The following is a 16,114-nucleotide window of genomic DNA, read 5'->3' as shown; positions in this document are numbered from 1 at the left end:
GTGAATATGGTCTTTAGGCTTCTATAAAATGTAATCAGAGATCTCATTCTGCTCTCACTCACTGTTATTTTACCAATCAGCTTCAAAAGAAGAGTATTTGTGCCAGTGAAAGAAGATTAAACTCCAAATATGAAAAGAGAGCAACAATGCAATGATGATATCTTTCATGTTCTTCCACGTGATCAGGATTTGGCCTGTATTTTTCTATTTTGCAATGCCACAAACACACAGCAAGATCTGAAAATCATGTTACTCTGTCAGCCTCTTTCATTGAAAATTGGCAGATGATGTTTTTGAGAGATAACGAAGGGTATACACTTTTCTCATTCTTTGAGTACTGACATGTTTGCATTGATAATGAAAATCAATTTTTCTAATCAATTAGATTAAAATAAAAAGCGCATGAGAAGAAAATAGAATAAGCAGGTGTCATTCTAGCATAGTCGCTTTTCTAAACATAATGCAGAATGGTAAATAAGTTTAAGTGCAATTCTGTATGTTGCAATAATTTACTTTTAATAAAAATAGCGAAAGAGATTAAAGAAAACAAACACCGTAAGTGTATTATGAACTGCGTGCTTTAGTCATTATACCAAGTTGTAGTTTTCCAGTGAACAATAATCAGAATAAGTAATATTAGGAAACTGTAATTATAATGATGTATGTTTGTTTTTAGAAACTGAAGCACATTCTGTACTTAATGAATCAAACAATAAAAGAAAACATCAGAAGGGAAAAACATTTGCAGCTAGACTGATCTATTTTTATATGAAACAATGAAATATAGAAGCAGTGTAAGTTAATTAAGCTCAATATTTAAAGAAAAACAACAAACCCGCCCAAAACCCCAACAAAATCTTCAAGGGGGGCTAATCCCAATGGAGAATCAGGCCACACGGCCAGGAACTGAACCCGGTGCATCACTTCAGGCTTCGGGATGCTAAAGTTCTTCTCAAAACACCCCTCACACTCAGGGGGATCTTTTAGGCCCATGAAGATGGGACAGGCAGGTTTCCGGGGACTTGCACAAGGCAAGTAGAAGCTGTCCCGGGTCAAGAGACTTTAAGAAGGGAACAATAATAAATTCTTCATCCCTCACATGCTGCTTTAAATCTGCTCAGTTTATCTTTTTTTTTAATTTCTGTTGCCCAAATGCTCCCCCTATGGTAGCGTCAACTGCTTTAAATACAGAGACACCTTTCATAACACATCCTAAATTTTAGGGCCATCATATGTTCTGCTCTCCTCACTATCCTTGCCTCAGCTATGCCTTACCTGAGCTTGAAAGAGACTGTTTAGCCCAGCAAACTCTGTGTTTAAAACCCCCATTTGGACCTCCTATCCCATAAATGCCTAATCTACACCAGGTCCTGCTCCATTCCCCAGCAGCATGTGGAGTAAGACACAGCAGGAAGAAAACGTGTTTGGACAATATCCACATGCATGGAAGCTTAAGTGGAATTATTCTCCTAGTCTGCGTTCTGGCTTTAAACAACGCATGTTTGGATTTCAATAAGTGGATATTTATGAGTGATAAGACACAAACGCGTGCCCTTTTGTTAAAAATTACTTCAGAAGATTCACGTGCTTCGTATTTTCTCAGCTGACTTTGGATGCAGCTTTTCCTTTTGGAGGATAAATATGGAAAAGTCATACCCACATAAACAATAAAGTTTTGCTCCGGGAGACGCAGTAGTGCCAGCTATACAAAGACTCTGAATCTTGCAACCTCAAAATCACAGAGGATGTTCATAAAAATGAGCTAACTGCACATCAATAAGAATGAACAGAATTTCAAGGAAGCAAGAGCCAAATTCAAGTTGCCACCAATTAATTTAATCTGCCTCAAGACTCAGTTCCCACACAGTAAATAAAATGTACTGCACGAAATAATCTGTGCAGAAGTAACTGAACATATATTGCTGCTGCAAAACCTCAGAAACCTGGCATAAGATGAACATAGCATTTAATAGAGACTAATAAAACAAATACCAGTATCAATGCTATATCGATATTATATAGTTTATATTAAAACATATAAAAGCTTATATATATATATAAGGTACTAACTAGGGAGCATGCACACACACTCATAAGTATATATGAGAGAGATAAAAGCTTAATATGCTTCTTCTTCATAAATCTGTTTAAATGAATCAAAAGCAGAAGCTGAACGCTATTGAACTTGCCAGGGATATAAAATTGGATTCGCATCTGAACATCTGAGCACTTCTTTATGAGCATCTTTGCCTAAATTAAAACTTCAACAGCAGTACCTACAAATCTGCTGAGCTCAGAAGTTCAGAAAAGTAAATCACCTGTCCCATAATAAAAGATCAGCAGCTGAAGGGACTGGCACATCGTACCTGACGATATGACATGCTCTGCAGCCTCCTGCCGATTGCTTTATTATTTGGAAGCTTAAACACAATAAGCATCTTGATGGAGTACATCTGGCTTTTTACATCAGGAAAGAGATTTTATTTTTGACGTGGCAGTTGCCAGTATTGGTTTGGGGAAATGATGCCTTTTTTCATTTATTACATGAATTAGGGGTTTCACCAGAATACACTATACAATCTCAAACGTTTAGGATTTAAGGAGAAGTCTCTTAAAACCACAATGAGAATCAGAGAACTGGGAAATCTGAAACACTGGTACCCCTCCCTATTTTGGCTTTTTTTTTTTTTTTTTTTTTTTTTAGATTTCTGATTTAAATTCCCAAATAGAGAAACATAGATAATTCCAATGAAATTTAGTACACATTGGTTGTGCTGAGCACCTTTGAAAATTCAGGGCCCGATGACCATATAATCAACATGCGATTCTTCGAGAGATCTTACTGCAGTCAAGAATATCAGCAATGTTCATTTCAAAGGTGCAAATTAGAAGCTGAGTGAGGATAAATTGTGTTCTAATTAAGTAATCTGAGAATACAAGGCCTGATCTACGTATCTTTGAAGTAATCATAAGCTATCCAGTCGACTCATTTGGGTTTAATCAGAACCAAAATGCTAAAAAAAAAAAAAACCAAAACCAATCATGTTTTGCTCTGTTCATTCTTTAATTCAGTAAAATAATTAAACAGATCAGGCTACTGCAGAGGTAAAATTCAGCTAAAGAATGGTGCAAAATACCACTTGTCTCCTTAAAAAAATAACCAAACAAAAAACCCAACCCTGAGCCTAATCCAGTCACTGTGGTCTGCCTTCTTTTGCCTGCACCAGCGGGAGGGAAAGCCGCGCAGCGCACAGCACAGCCCCAGGGATGGGGAAAAGCCCCTGGGTGTCACAGCGCTGCAGGTACGACAGGGATGGCTGCATGCTCCGGGGCACACACTTCAACCGCCGCTTCTCTCACCTATTTCTGCAGTTCAGACGTTGCCTAGAATTCAAAGTGAAACTTGAGATCTGCTTTAACGTGGTCAAGTTATTTTTCAGAGTTCTTTACAGCCTGTGGTCCGCTCACTTAACGCCTGCACTAAATCCATGCAACGCAACGATCTGAGGAGAACAAGTTAATCTCCCACCTCGCAGATTAAATTCCAAGCAGAATCAGCAGCATCCCTCATCTAAGCAAAAGCAATCGCTTCCCAGCATCTCAGTTCTTTGTCAATACTACCTCAAAAAAGTAACGTAGATTGTATCTCGGTTGTGCTGAATTAGCCTCCGTGCCATGATTAAATGCTAAAGATACATATAAACAAAACATCAATCCTTTTCACAAAAGAACTGAAAGAAAAAAAAATATATTATTTTTCTGAAATAAACAATGATGCAGCTATTTCCTTATACATCTGAACAAGTACTGAACACAAAAAGATAACGAAGCTGATGCGTTAAAAGAAAAAAATTAAGTAAACCCACAGAAAATCTTTGTTAGGCAGCATTAGAAACCCAGTCTTCAGTATTCCTAGTTCTTTATTCAAATAACCCTACCGCACTGTTTTGTCAAGGAAACCACATCATCGGCTATCACAATGAGGAACAGGTTTTTCACAGAACCACGGGGCCACCTTCCAAGCTAAATTCATCTTCAAAGGCAGATCACATTACTCAGAGTCAGGAAGAAAAGGAAGCACTGAAACACCCAGGAACATAATACAGCATCGCAAGGAGCCGCCGCCTCCACGGCCAGCTTTCACCCTGGGATTCGAGCGCGGTGGGGTGGAACCAGGGGTCCTTCCCAGCAATGCCGGCTCTGTTCTATGCTATGTCTGCTTCGGTTCTTCTGTTCATTTGCTTTAATTCTCCACGTTATTTTGTGCAAGGCTACAGTTAAATGGAATCTAAGCGTTCTGAAAATGTTTTCAACATACGCTGTAGAGAAGCAAGTTATCTCGCTCATAACCATGGATATCATTAACTCTCTCTCTTGTTGTTGTAAACCCAAAACATTTGCCAGGTGTTCCTTCTTTTGTCCGCATGTTTTTACAGTGTTTGAGGCAAGAATAGGTTGAATGACTGGCTGTCATCCCAGACTGTACATATCAAACTGAAAATTCAGCAAACGTGTGGTATAAAATTGTAAGTCACTTATCAGTCTCTGCCAGTGCGCTGCAGCCATCTCCTCAGCACAATATTAGAATAGAAAATTAAATGTTGCTGTGGCAAAAAAAGAAACAACAAAACCAAACAAAAAATACCCCATCGCTTACCCACAACATCCAGATAATCAGAGGAAAGGGGACAGGTGGCTTAATCGATAAAGTCTAGGATTTTGTCTTAGTGTCTATAAGCCACTCGGACTGAGCCAGCCCTTGAGCGATTCCGGCTGAATCGCTTGGTTGTGGAAAAGCGGTGTGCATACTCACACAAGCGACGACAAAGACCCTCCACCAGGAGTCTAACCTGAGGGATCACGGTCCTATAACCAGTCTTCTCAAGTGAGGGTCACCTACAAAAAGGTTAAAAACCACTGCCCTACAAAATCATATTATCTGAGATACCATGTACTAATAATTATTTGCTGAAATACATCGCTTAAACATTCACTGTCACACTGCACGAGGGGCGCTGGCTGCATAAAATAATGGCTAGTCAATGGCAAAACACATTGCTTTAATAATAATGCTTCCTGCGGACTCAGTGTCCTGTGATACTCGTATATAGGTATATGTGTGTGTGTATATATATATATATTATATATATAAAGATAGGTACACTATTTCCACTTTTACATATCATAAAAATAAGCCACAGAGAGGTTAAAGAAAAGAGTATTCTTTCCAATTAAAAAGCAATCCACGCATTCCACATCTTTTCCAATCAACTGATTCATTTGGTTTTCCGATAATGAAATAAATATAAAACGTATTTCAGAGAGACTGAGGGAGTATTTATCTTCTTTAGCTTAGATATATGACTTCTGTCTGAAGAAGGCACTGATGTAAGAAGAACTAAAAAGAACAGCGTAGACATATATTTCTAAGTAATAAAGTTGATCATTGCCATCGTCATCACCATCATGGAACATTTTAGTGCAGAATGCTAAATGTTGCTCTATATTCCTGTTTCTGGAGAACGTGAAAGAGTTGAACCCTATCTAGAGACTTACACAAACCCTCTCCAAAGCTGACACAACCTGATACAGCGAGAATCACACCAAAGAGAAAGTGAAGACATACATTTTTCTGAACAACGTACAGAAATTTCAGAACAGAAATATTAAGGCCAGCACATAAAGCCTGGTGACATTTTCCTGATCGGAGCACAGCTTCAAAACCGCTATTTCCCTGGATGGTGCAAGGGGGAGCCTGAAAATTTTCGTAGTGACATAAGAACAACTGTCCTGTAATTTCCAATTCAGTGTGAGTCTGGAGTCAGGTGCAATAGGAAGCCGTCCCCGAAGCTACGGCAGCAGTACTTTGGATTTTACATAACCCACTCAGCTCCACACAAAGCTGTTTTCCGAGGGGCCAAAAGAAATGCTAGTCACAGGTGCTTTAATGCAATACATTGTCTTGATTATTTCAGAAACATCACAGAACGTATTAGACATTGTCCAAAATAATCTTTTTTTATTTGTTACACCTAACCTCACAAAAAAATTATATAAGAAAGAGTCTCTCGAAATGAATTACAGAAAGTAACTGTGTCAGAGAGAAGACCTAATAGGAGACCGAGATCCCGGCGATGCCTAGGTGAGCTTTTTAATAAATCAGCCTTCCAGGTACTGCAGATCCTTTAAGAAGGAAAGGTCTATCAGCAGAGACGCGATTTTGAGCCCTTCTGTTGTTCTAAGAGCCAGTAATATCAAGTTTCACCACTGTGAGGTTTGGCAGCTGAACTGTTAATGAAACTAAATATATTGAACATGGCTTTCAGCATCAAGTAATTTCTCTGTTTCTCAGGCAGAGTTATCATCACTTCCCAGCAGCACTAACTTCTGACAACCGCTGAGTTTTTTTCTTATTCCATCTTATACTCCTGCCTTGGGAAGATTCACCATAACGCGTACTGCACACCAGTCTAGAGGTTTTTCAGTTCAACAGCAGTATCAACAAAAATACACTAGTTTTCTTATTTAAAAGAAAATAAAATATGTTCCATCTTACTACAATGCTGTTACATGGGTTTTCAGGGTTAGAGCGTTTCTTTTCAGAAATATCTACAATATTACCCCTTCAGCTCAAAGAAAGCAGGAAAATAATAATTAAATCCAGGTTTTCCTTTAGGCCGAACCACCTGATAATCAAATGGTGGAAATAAACACCAATACGTAAGAATTGTTAACATGAAGACTTACTGACATACACCAGTAAATATAAGGCTCCTGGAGGAGCTTCCCGGGACAATTCAATTTCGCTGCTCCTAGGAAGCCAGGTATTTACTACCTGGACCATCTGTTTCACAACACGTAGGAAAGGTAAAAATAATTGGTGTAGACTATATGGAAAAAGTAAGAGGAGTGTTGCGTAATGCTGTAGTGAAGAGAAGCAAATATCGTGCAATGCATACGCTGCACTGAATCAGACTTTTCAGTAGGTAATTTCTCTTTTTAAAAGCAGGCGAGATACAACTAAGTACAAGAAAGAAACAAATATTTGTCTGCCTCCAGGGTACCCCACACTGCAATACACTACCCGACTGGCATTTCTTCCATAGGCAGCAGAATTTGCCTTGAATGCTTTTTTTTGGTTGGCATGTGATAAAAAAGGCAGGCACAAACCATTTGAATAAGAAGTCCTGACAAAGTTCCCTGACTCTTCAAGGTACCAGAGAGGTTAACTTCAGCTACCACAAACAGGTTCTGTTAGTCAGGAGATGAAATCCTGGGTGAATGAGTAAAAACACAGGATATGATAAGGTGGGGTATGAAAGCCCCTCACGCAGTTTATCACTCGGCAGCAAATAAGGCAACATTAAGCCAGCAGTTCTTATAAAAGTTTTTAATTGGAGTTTTTAGTGTGTGAAGGGAAAAAAACCCCAAACTAACCAAGGACTATACCCCCATAGTCACACATAATAAAACAGAAAAATCAATACAAGAGAATTTCAGCTATGAAAATGATGGGTCTTTGTCACTGGGTGCCGCAGCTGGGCTAGAACGTCTCAAAATGCGTCGTCTGATGCGACCGGCTTTCGGGGGCTGATTCCAGTCCCCATCACCCACCGCCTGGGTGCCGGGCGGGTGCCTGGCAAACTACTGTCCTCGTGATGAGGCCCCCACTGAGGCTGTGCTGCCCAGCAGTCCTTTCAGTAGTACCTCAAATACCCAACTGCTGCTGCATTTGCCAGGAAGAAATGTACTGCAAGCTAGAAAAACACGCTCTAGCGCAGAAGAAATGAAGCAGCCCCCCGAAAACTTGGACTAGCCAGAGAAGACCAAGTGTTGTCTTATCTAAATAGCGTCTTGCAGAAACTTAATCCTCATCAAGACCTCAAAACTCAGTGCAGCTCTCTATTACGTGAGCTCGAGGAGGCTCCCAGAACAAGGCTGTGGGCCTTTTTTCTTTTTTTTTTATTTTTCTGTAAAATACATCTGTCTAATCACTTACAATCAGTGAAAAAGAAAACACCGCCACTACTCATCTCCTGGGACCATGCTGCTCGCTTATCTGACATCCTCTGCCCAGTTTACCCAGCCTGCCTCTGATACCACCATTACAACGCAACTCTAAGCTTCGGGCTGCCACTTCAAATATGCACTGTCCCTACCTCTCCAGCATGGAGAAGGCAGTCGCATTCACAACCTGAAGAGACTGGGTAATCGTACTGGCAGACACCCAACACTGAAGTGGTCCCACGTTACCAGAACAAACAGAACGCAGGGAACTGTAATGTCTTTCGGCAAAGCTTCTTGTTTCCAGTGTCAAGAGGAGAGCAAATAGCACAATCCTACCCATTATCTGTATGACATACATTTTTGAAAACACAGCTTCGCCCCAGGTACTCGGATCAACATCTTTTTTACCTGTCCTTCTTTGTCTCAAGGCCATGATTTTATTTTTCTGAGAAGACAGGCAATGCAAAGAGACTCGAGTAAGGAGCCATAGAAATACGGTATTAATTGAGCAAGGAGGGAATAGATGCATTTTCTATTTAAGGTATAAAAGTAGCTATGATAATTGAATAATATAGTGTTTCTTCCTTCAGAACATCTGAGATCACCACAGTACTAAGTGGACTTTAGCACCATGAAAAGAAAGAGACAAAACAGCTCTCAGGTGCAATGCTATATTCACAATGATGACAGTGGCAATATTAAAGAATTTAAAAATGGCAAAAGAGGATGACCCCAATACTTTACCCAACTAAAGTCACAGGAAACTAGACAGCAATTAAATACCAAGATTGCAGTTTGTCTAAAACCTCTGGATAAACATCTGCCACCTTGCAAAAATCGCTATCAGTCATATGGTTTAGTTCTAGGTAGTCCTGCGAGGAGCAGGGAGCTGGGACTTGATGATCCTTACAGGTCCCTTCCAACTTGAGATATTCTTCTAAATTTAACTATTATTTCAAACAGTTGGGTTTTTTTTTGTTTTGTTTTGTTGTTTTTTTTTGTCCAGAATATTTGAATAATGTATTTAAGTAAGCAGAAAAAAAATGAGGCAACTTCTACATTAGATAAATACCTAGAAATGCAATATACTTCCGCCTGACCTTCTAGCTAGCTGTGAAAAAAAACCACCAAAAATATCCAAGCAAAAAACCCACCGCTGATCATAGATTTTCCAAATTATACATAAGACAAGTCCTACCCATTGAAGAGGATTACATTTTTAAGATAATGTCTAATTAGTACATTTTAACAAAAATGTAAAGAGCAAAAGCTATCCTCTACAGGGCATGCAAGTCAATCATCGTTAAAGCTTAAAGACTTCCATGCATATTATCTGCATCATAAAAGAGTAGTCTGGAATAAAACCCAAACTACACATCTGTGTGGGATGCTGACAGACATCTTGATACGGTTTCACCATTTCCATTTACTTGCACATTGTTTGATACAAGCTCAGGGAAATACGACAAGCTGTGCCGGGAACAGAACTCTGCTGCTGTACGTTGCCTTTTTATTAACTGAGACTCCACAAAACCCTAAATTTATGAAATGCTCAAGAAAAAAATTATTAAATTATTCATCAGTGATAAGACAATTAAGAAGCAAACTAAAGAGCAAGTGGAAGCTTGGTCCTGAGGGAGAACAGCTGGTCCTCTCATTAAAAGTTCGTTTTGGCAGCAAAGTACCCTCTGAACTGAGGGAACCTGCTGCTAAAGCAGCCTTGGAGTCAAATTTGGGAGCAAGTGACAAAGACAGACTCGTGTGAAGGGAAAGGTGGGTATAACTCTGGGTGCGGCTGTGTGGCTGGTGCAAGCTGCGTACCCCCCGCTTTTGGAAAAAAGGTGCCGTGACTTTATTGCGCTTTGGAGCCACAGCATTAGATGGTAGCTGCCTCAGCCACCGGGCAACTTTGTGCTGCCGTGCGAAGTGACACTGCAGTAGCCTTAAAACTCAAGGAAAGATACAATTTGCACTGAATAAACCCTTCGCTGAGCACGAATTGAGTGTGAGGGTGGTGTCCGAGTCACTGAATCCCCCTGCGCTCCCGCTTCGATTCCTTCTCTATCGAATAGGAAAGTACGCTGCAGACCCTGAGGGGGTGCTGGGTGGGTAAACACAGGAAAGTTTCACGACCAGCCTGAGATCTTCTCAGAAGCAGGTACCACGGACATGCTGAATATGAGCATTGTCCATCTGCACAGTGGACACCACCCATGGTCAGGAAGGGATATTCCGCCTTTGCGGTTGCGATGGTGCAGGTGCTATTGCAAAGAAAAAGGAACTGTAAGATGTTAGTGACATGTAAAGCCTTTCAGAGGTGGAAAAGAGGAGGAAAAGGAATAAGAAAGGGAAGAAAAGACGGCACTTTGGCGCAATGCCTTTTATGGAGTGAAACAGCACATGCAAACACAGCACCATCCTGCTCTAACAGACTGGTTCATAATGCAGAGCTCTGACGGCATCTGAAAAACTCGTCATTAAATACCATTGCTCCGTTCCTTCTCACCCCACTCTGTCTGCTACCCACTATCTTTAGCTTGTGGGTTTTTTTCATACTTTCCTTTTGTAGTTTTTATTTCTTTTCTTGTCCTGCCATCTCTACAATAGTTCAGGAGATTTACCCCTTAGCTCATCATCTCTTGCAATCTATCCTCCAAGATAATCTCTCATAAAGTCCTAGTATAAAAAAAAAAAAAAAAACAAAAAACCACCACCAACAACAAACCATCTCTCACACACAGCATCACAAAGGACTTATTAATTCATACAATTCCATTGCTGAAATATATAGTTGGTGACAAACGTTATTTGTGTTCTTTAAGACAGTATCCTTAAACATGCCTACAGCAAAAAAACCTTTCTGTAGCATCCACTGAAATATGAAATTCCCACTCACTGGCACACCTTGTTATATAAGTTTGTTCTAAAATTTGAGAAACTTCTTCAAATAACATAAAGATCCATAATTTTTAGGTAACATAAAAATGCAAAATCAGATACTTCATCTTAGTTTCATACAATCTTACTTTCTACTTAGATAAAACTAAGAATTTTCCTCCCTAAATGCAATCCTCTTCCTTCCCATATTTCCCCATGTGTGTAGACCATCTTTGCAGCTGAAAGTAGAAAGACACAACAGGTTTTTTCCTAATCAAATAGTTCTACTTAAAATTGTTATTCCAATTCTTGCAAAAGATTCAAACATCTTGCATAACTGGCAGGAATTCTGACATTCCTGCGTAGCACGAAATTAGTCTCAGCCTGTTTCAAAACCTGATTCATCACATAAAATATAACAATTTGCACTCCAGTCTTTCTGCAACTAGTTGTTCACTAGGGTCAGCTGGCAAAATAAACATTTTAACCTTTCCTACTGCTCCAGATATGTCATACCAAAGTGGGTTTTGCGTAAAAAGAAATGGCATGCTACTATCTTTGTAACGTTTTCAGGGCCTTAGTTATAAATACTTTAGATGATGCTCTAGACAGGAACTCAAGTGATGCACATTTCAACTCCTCACAGGAACAGCAGGGAGAGTTACAGATTCAGTCTGACTCGGTCCTACACTAATTTACCCTAGATGATCAAAGAAAAAGGAAGCATAGACAAAGTTGAATTTCTAAAGTGATGGAATTTATACATATCAAATTTGCAATTCGTTAGGTACACACAGTTATCTGGGAATATATAGGTGCTGGGTATTCAGGAATACACAGGACAACACCCTGCTGTGCAAAAACAATCCCCGACACGCAACCATGATCCCTGCCTGCTCAGGAACGGACGCAGGCAGGGGAAGCAGATGGGGAGGGACTCTTGGTCAGGGACTGTAGTGACAGGACAAGGGGTAACTGCTTTACACTGAAAGAGCAGAGATTTAGGTTAGATATTAGGAAGAAATTTCTTACTGTGAGCCCCTGGCCCAGGTTGCCCAGAGAAGCCGTGGCTGCCCCATCCCTGGAGGGGTTCAAGGCCAGGTTGGCCGGGGCTTGGAGCAACCTGGGCTGGTGGGAGGTGTCCCTGCCCAGGGCAGGGAGTGGCACTGGCTGGGCTTTAAGGTCCCTTCCAACCCAAACCATTCTATGATTCTATGATAGATCCTGCTTGCCCTGAGCTGGGCTCCCAGCAGAGCCGCTGTGCCGAGCAGCAGGACGGGGGCTGCTGGGGCAGTGGGCAGGCATACCCCATGGGTTTGGCCAGTGCTGGCCCAGAGCCGCAGAGGCAGGAGGGGAGGGCAGAGGAGTTAGCAGGGACACTGCTGGGAGGAGGAGAGGAGCAGGGTGGCAAAGGCCTCCCCGAGGCACCGAGCGCTGCACCCTTCTCAGGGTGCTGCCAGGAGATGGGGAGCAGGAGAGCAGAGCAGGCATGCTGGAAAAGGAGCGGAAGGAAAAGTTGCAGAGCTCCTCCAAGACAGTCTGCACTTCTCTTCAGGCAAGATTCAGGGTAAATTAAAAGCGAGAGAATCAACCAGGAGAGCTGTCAAGGTCGGGACAGGGGAATTGCGTGGGCAGGAGGAATGCGGTATCGGGCAGGGTGAACTGTAACTGCACACTTTGGACACATCTGTACAGCTCTATCACAGGCACCTACATCGCACACTTCAGACACATCTATACCTGTAATTACTTATAAATACACACCCCTCTTATTGATTAGTGCTACGGATATGCAGCAGTTTATGTTATGTACACCTTTTTCCTTAGGCCTAGTAATAATACCTTGTTTCCAAATTCAGAGATGTTACTGGGAAGCCCTGTGACATATACCTCGTAAACCTCAGCACCATTTCCGAGGGTTTTAAAAATAGGGAGCCAATAGCTATACACCTGTAGAACAGTACATTTAAAAGATACTTTCATGGACGTATCGTTATTCTTTCAACACTGTAGCTTTTGCAAAACTAAATCATTTTTCTTTCTCAAGAAGGAGCAGTTTTTGCAAAAAATGTTTGCGCTAAGGAAAAAAAAACCCAAACCCCATGATCTTAAGCCATGTTAAAGAAAGTATTTTAATCCTGCCACTTAGACATACCGTTTGAAGGGTCAACCTCACCCAAGGTTGACTGACAAAGGACTTATTTTAGCCCCAACACTTCAAAATACCATCCTCGGAGTCAACCCTACTCAAGGCAAGCAATGACAAGGCAAAATTGGTACTTTTATATATTCTAAACTCTTCAAAAAAATAGACTGTTGTTTCCTAAGCTAACATAAACAGATCTGTCTCTTCTTTACGCATTAACAATTAATATGGATCCTGCTTATAGACATCTGTAATGCTTTGGGCTGTATTTATGGTGTGATAACTGTGTCATTTTGAGACACAGTACACCGAGATGATAGAAAGACATAGCTGAACTGTTCACTCGTGATCCTATCTAAGGGACAACACTGTTATCTTGTTACAAAATACTGCCCCAAGCAATGAAAAGTTTCATAAATCTTTTTCTACCAGTGTTGTCAGCTTCTATTTTTGCCTGTGGCTGAATGTGATTATAATCTATTTGCACCATACAAGAAAACAATGTGATCTAGAATATAATGACTGGGGAACGTTTTGGAGCCCTCCTGAGCTGCAGGATATCTCCAGCTGCTAGCGTAGCTGATAACGGACTTAATAGAGCTAATGATTTCTAATACCACTAACACAAGGCTATTTTCACAGTGGGTAAATAATGACTCTTTTGTTTTGGAAATAGTTAAGGAGTCATGTAGATGTTTGATAAGTACATGATACAGTATAAATGCAGCAATATTTGGGTAACTAATGGTAGATTGCAACGTAGCAAGAAGATAATATACTCCTTTGTTTCCTTTTAAGAACCTAAAAGTTTATAACCCCGTTAACACCACTGTGACAGCAAGGAGATTTCACTGTCAACAATTACAAGTAATGTTTTAATCTAAGCATAAAAAAGCATCCATTTGTTTCAGTGCACTGCATCTTTGTTTTTATGTTGGTAATTAATATTACAAATCTTCACTAGAAATAAAATAAAAACTAATTGGATAGTAAAAGAAATTTTCTTGAGGGTCGAATGCAAAAACTGCATCGATGGGGCAAACTGTGAATACCATATATGCCTACAGTATTTTACTTGATCACGACTGCATGTTTGCGATGAGGATTAACATTTACTTGGTTTCCTCCTTTCCCGGCGTGTAATCTGTGTTCCCCATTCAAAGGCGTGTGTTCCCACCAGGGAGAACTCTACTCTGCAGGCGAGAAGATTCCTTCCAGTTTTTTGTTTGTATGACATCATACACTAAAAATTCCCCGTGGTAAAAATTTATTTCTCCTTCCCTCTCCTCCTCCTCTCCAGAAGTTGCACACCTTTCTATAGATGTTGCACATATATGTTTTTCCTTAAAGACGTTATTTCACATGAAGTTCATGGTAGCTACAAGGACCGTTTGGGGCTCCTCCCCCAACTCACTGCAGTACTCTGCACACCCAGCCTTTCATGCCCCCTTCCCTTACCCCTCACCTTGTCCCTTCCACCCCTCCCTGCCCCATGCCCACTTCTCTGCTTGGAGCCTCCGGCCCTGCTGTGCCCCTGCCAGGGAAACCCACCCAGGCAGCAGCAGGACCTGCCGCATCTCCCACCTGGAAGGAACCCCCAATCCCGTGGAGGGGCTGAGACATCGGCTGCTCCTGAGTGTGGCAGGATTCCCTAGATGGATTTGTATTTCAGCGTTCTCGGTGTTCCTCTATCACGCAAAATGGGTGGTATCGAGCTGCTTACAAACCAAACCTCGCAACAAGCAGACAGAAGATTAATTGTAATTCTGATGAAGGAAACAAAGTAGGTTTAAATAAAATAATTCAAGCTAGACAGAGCTCCTAAAGTCAAAATGAAAGAAATAAAAGGACTTATGGCATGAGCAGAGGATAATAAATGGTATAACGCAACAAAGCAATATCTATCCATTATAAACTTTATAGATTTTAGGAAAGCATATGATAACCCCCATCGTGATTCATTTTCACGTATCTTGAAATATTACAGGAAGCAAGCAAAAATAATTAAGTTTACCAAACTGTATTTCAAGGTACAGCTTCTCTGGTTAAACGAAATGCAAACTTAAGCAAAGAGTCTAATACAGCTGCCGGTGTCAAACTGAGAATGCAATCTCTTCTCTTGTTTGTCACTGCTATTGTTTCATTACAAGAAGAAATTGTAGACTGGAACAACAGAAATATTTCATGGTCTAAGAGTTAATAGCAGATTTTGTTTGTGCTGGTGATACAGCAGTTCTAAATGACAGGTCAAACATGCATGGAACACCACGAGATTGTTCCACATCACAAATAAATCAGGTTAAATATTATGAAAAATGAATCTAGCAGGAACTCCAGGTTCCAAATCAGGTTTTGTATCAGAAGCCAAGAAATAGGGGGTTCGTAAATTCATATGCTTGACAGACATGAGCAAGCCAATGGATATAATCATAAGGAAACAATACCATGATCAAGTAACGCGACAGCTGCATTCACTAACTTCAATGACTTGCTCAAAACTTACTTCTCCCTTAACATACAGATCTGGAAACAGGAAAGCCACTAGATGCAGTTATTTATGCATTGTGAATGCCAAAGCTTTCAGAAAATATTAGGGTAACATACATTAATTTAATTCCTAAATACAAAGATTCAGAATTCAGCATTTTTTATTTTTTTTAAATAGCAATCCATATAAGACAGAAACTCAGGATACATTAAAAAGTAAGCTAGAGCACACAAGATAGCCGGCATACCACTGACAATTTGAGAAGCATGTCAAAGGGCCTACACATCCTTAAAACTGAGAATATTGAGCAAGTTTGAGAACAAGATGGCTGAACTGCCAAAAGAATGAGAATTAAGGATTGCATAATTAAAATCAGCAATAATATCATAGGGCAGAGATATATTAAATGCATTAGCATATAAAAAATGAAAAAGTGGGAATTTTGGAGGTCAAGGAGCTGCTCTTCTGTATCAATACAGGAGTTGTAATGCCAACTAAAATAAGATTTAAACATGTAGATCAGGGATTTATGATAGGAATAGACAGTTGTTGAGGAAAAGGGTAATAACGAGACAGTGAATTTAGTATTTCCATTA

General features: G+C 40.4%; 1 protein-coding gene across 1 annotated transcript in view; it reads right to left on the bottom strand.

The window, feature by feature from the left end:
- Positions 1 to 16,114, bottom strand: part of TENM2 (teneurin transmembrane protein 2) — a 1,855,021-nt gene that overhangs the window by 184,007 nt on the left and 1,654,900 nt on the right. The window lies entirely within an intron of this gene.

Source organism: Rissa tridactyla, chromosome 11 (genome assembly GCF_028500815.1).
Source record: "Rissa tridactyla isolate bRisTri1 chromosome 11, bRisTri1.patW.cur.20221130, whole genome shotgun sequence".
Classification (NCBI taxonomy): Eukaryota; Metazoa; Chordata; class Aves; order Charadriiformes; family Laridae; genus Rissa; species Rissa tridactyla.
This window is presented reverse-complemented; position numbering and strand designations above follow the sequence as displayed.